Consider the following 4568-nt stretch of genomic DNA (forward strand, 5'->3'; position numbering starts at 1 on the left):
GTATTAAAGTCTTACCCTTCTAAGAAGTTCAATAATTTTTTTTTCAGAAAATGTTGATGGTAGCAGGGATTGTAAAATAACTGTTGGATCTAGTGTGGTGAAAAAACATTCGATTAAATCTTCTCAGCATTAGTTCAAACTTAGTAAAGAATTAAGAATGTTAGGTCCTATTAAGGAGAGCTTAAGAAGCAGAAGTAGAGAAGTAGAGAAGTCAGGAGAGGGCTGGGGCCTTATACCCATTTGTTTCTTAATGTCTTGTTATTTTGGAATTGTTGGGGAGCTAAGAAGAAGGGAAAGATTCCCATTATCTGAGAATTTTGGTGTTTGAAAACAGTATTTTTTTTCATTGGTTTTTTGGAAACTAAATTAGTTTCCATTGATAATAAAGAAGTTAGAAGAAATATTGGTGAAGATTGGAATTTCTTTCATTTTCTGCTAAAGGAACTTCTGGTGGTAGTTTAACTTTATAGAAAAATAGCATCTCATCTTTTACTGTTTTAAATTCATCTAATTAATGCATCATTTGTTGGACCATTTCTATTGTCTATGCTAATAAGGATCTTCATGAAAGAAGGCATTTATGGAAGCTATTAGAAGAATATACTTTAATGATAATCCTTGTATTATTGGGGGAGATTTAAACTGCATTTTGTCTAAAAATGAAAAGAAAGGTGGAAAGAGATTTTTATTTGCTCAAGGTTCTAAAGAGATGGAGTTCATTACTTAAAATGACTATCATGATATTGGTTCTATTGATCCAAAATATATATGGTGTAACAATAAAAATGGTCTTGCTCATATTTGGGAAAGATTGAATAGAATTTGTTTAAATTCTAATGCTTTATTAAAAATTCCTGTTGCGGTGATTAGACATTTATCTAGAGTTGCTTCTAATTATTGTCCATTATGTCTTAACTTAGACAACACTATTTGTCATAATAAAAAATCAATCTGATTTGAGAATGTTTGGTGTTCTTAGGAAGCTTCAAGGGGTATTATTAATAAATCTTGGAATAAGCAAGAAGTTGGAACAACGGCTGAAATTCTTCAAAATAAAACCAAGAGATCCCTTAGATGCTTATTTTTTTGGAGTAAAAGCAAGCTGAAGGATCTGCATAATTTGAAGGCTGTTTTAGAAAAAGATATATTGTCATTACAAGAAGAGTAAAGTAGAATGGGCGGTTTGGATTCAATCAAGTTACTTGAACTCAAGAAAAAAAATACATGAATTGAACGTTACACTTGCAAGACTTGCTACTTGGTTGAAGCAATGTTCTAAAGCATAATGGTGGGAAGGCGGTGATCAAAATTCCCCCTTTTTTTTTCACGCTTATGCTACTGCAAGAAGAAATGGTAATATGATTCATCAAATTATTGATTCTAATGGGGTTTTACAATCAAATCCAGAATTTATTCAATTATCTTTTGAAGAATTCTTTCCAAACAAACGGAGGAAGAAACATTCAATTTTAAATAATTGGGTAACTTTTGAAGCTGAAGATCAGTTGATCGAAAACATGAAACTTTCTTTGAATGTTGAATTTTCCAAAGAAGAGCTCTTTTCTACTCTTATGAAGATGGAAAATAATAAATCACTTCGATCAGATGGAGTCAATGCTTGTTTTTCTAGATCCTTTTGGAGCATTGTAAATAAAGAAATCTGGAATGCTATTGCTAATTTTTTTGAGCTAGGTGTAATGCCTGAATTTTGGAAAGAAATTATGGTAGTTCTTATTCCTAATGTTTCTAATGCCTTAGAAATATCAAAATTTCGTCCAATCAGTATATCAAACTATTTATAAAATAGCTGCCGGTATGATCTTGAATAGAGTGAAGATTTGTCTATTTGTTGTTATTTTTGAAGTTTAAGGTGCTTTTGTTCCTGGAAGAACAATTTTTTATAATTATCTATTAGCTCAAGTGATTGTAAATAAATTCAGATTTCTCAATTGCTAAACCTGGTTTTATGTTGATTAAATTAGACATAAAACAAGCATATGAGAGCATGTGTTATATATTATGGGCTTTCCAAAAAAAAAAAAAAATTCCAACTTAATCATGCAGTGTATCAGGCATTCAAAATTTTCTCTTATCATTAATGGTAAAAATAGTGATTGGATTAATGTTGAATTTGGTTTTAGACAAAGTTGCCCATTATCTCCTTGTTTATTTATATTGTGTTGAATTATTATCAAAAGATTTTCATGAAAGATGAAATCAACTTGAAATCAGAATTGCATCCAATTCAAATAAATTCTCACTCCTGATATGTGATGATGACGTTTTGATTGTTTTCGAGGCATCAAAACTTAATAATAAATTAATTTTGGGAATTTTATATGATTATTGTTGCTGGACTGGACGACATATAAATAGAATCAAATCAATGATTCTTTTTGGAAAATCTGTTTCAAACAAAAGGAACAAGAAGATTAAGTAAAGTTCTTGGTTTTCAAACTGTTAACGAAATTACTTATTTGGGAGTGAAAATGGCTCTAAAAAGACCAAAGGCACTTGATTTTCAATTTGTTATGGATAAAGCAATGGAAAGGATTAACAAATGGGGTTCTCGTTCTCTTTCATTAGCTGGAAGAATTTTATTTATCAAATCTGCTTTTTCTTCTATTCCATCATATATTATGACACATTCACTAATTCTTAGGTGTTCTAGATGATATTGACAGATTTTGTTGGAATGTTTTATGGAGTGAATTCTTAGGTGTTCTAGATGATATTGACAGATTTTGTTGGAATGTTTTATGGCTCAAGGAGTGAGGAAGACATGGTATGCATTATATTTCATGGAATTTGTTTTGTACTCCATCTAATAAGGGTGGTTTAAAATTCAAAGTTCATCTTCAAGATTGGGTCCACTTAGAGCTCGCATTGCTTGGAAATTCATTCATAATCAAGAATTTCTATCAAATAGAATTATGGCATCTAAATATGGATATGATATATAGAATGGTGATGTAAAAAGAAATTCATCCCCATCGTGGCGTATTATCAAAGATGGAGCTCATTTTTTGAAGCCTATAATTAGATGGCAGATTTGTAATGGTTTGAAAGTTAGCATTACAAATGATACATGAATTTTAGACAGAAGTCTTAATAAATGGCCTTCAATGTGCAACGTATCAAAGCTTCATGATAAAATTGTATCAATACTAATAGATTGAAAAAGAAGATGGAATCATTCGACTATAATCAGGTATTTCTCTGAAGATATGATAAAGATTATTATGAAAATTTCTATTATTTCCTATTCAAAAGAAGACATATCTGAATTAATTACATCAATGCCTAGAAAATCTATGACTTCTTTGGCTTGTGAAGTATCATTACAAACCAATCTAGAAATTGTTATAATTCAAAATTGTTGAGAAGATATGTTTTATCATAAATGGAAAGCTAGGAATTTCTTTATTCATGGAAAATGTGTTCTTTCTGCTTCTTCGGTTGCAGCTCATATCCTGTCACAATTTACTTAATCACATTTATTTCTAATTAGTTAGAACTAGGATATTAATCAGCAAGGCATGTTTTTAAAAGCTTGGTATCCCCCTCCTACAAATTGGATTAAACTTAATGTTGATGCTTTGCTTGTGCATTCCAACATGGCATCTGTGGCAGGAGTTTTGCGAGATCATAAAGGTAGATTCTTACTTGCATATGGAAAGAAGCTTGATATGTCATTGCTGAAATTACTAGTTGTTTTTTATTTCAATAATGTAATTCAAGAATGGATGAATGAAAAATAAGATATCATTATTGAATGTGATAATATTAATGTTATCAAAATTTTGCCAAATTCAATGCTAAAGGCTAAGGGTCGGAATAATAGCATTCAAAAAGTGGATTTTTCTTTTCTTGAAGTATTTCATATTGTAATTTTTCATTTTGTCTATAGAGAATGTATTAGATTGGCGGATTTTTGTTCTCATTATGCCCTTTTAGGCGATTTTTTTTTATGCTTTTGTTTATAGTCAACTTCCTTTAAGTTTTGTTGACTTGATTAGGAAGGATTGTGATAGGATTTCTATCACATATATTTCTTTGTATCATTCCTTTTATATTTAATGCTATATGCATATCTTCAATATATGAGTTTTTACTTTGGTTAATAATTTAATCAGAATTAAAAATTTATTATTTACTTGAGGATAAGCAAGAGTTTAAACTAGAAGGAATTTGATCAGTGTAGATAATATATTATTTTGTGTTATATTTTTAATGAAAATATGTTTTATTTGTGTTGTGCAGAAAAAATATAAAAAGACATAAATTCTAAGTATCATCCAGCGCTACGGTACAGACAAAGCAATACCGCAACACCATCAAGTACACCATCAGAGCACTACATATGGACATGGCAGTGCCCAGTCTCTGTTTGTATAGTACCACGACACCAAAATTTTAACTTGGCAGCACTTAGCCTCTGTTTAAACAATACCGTGGTGCCAAATTAAATTTCAGTGCCGCCAAGCCGATAATTGCCAAAATATCCATTTTTATTTTGGTAGAATAATTATTTTAATTAGAGTAAATAGTACTATATAATTGCAAGT

Source organism: Dendrobium catenatum, unplaced genomic scaffold, assembly GCF_001605985.2.
Source record: "Dendrobium catenatum unplaced genomic scaffold, ASM160598v2 fragScaff_scaffold_1686, whole genome shotgun sequence".
NCBI lineage: Eukaryota > Viridiplantae > Streptophyta > Magnoliopsida > Asparagales > Orchidaceae > Dendrobium > Dendrobium catenatum.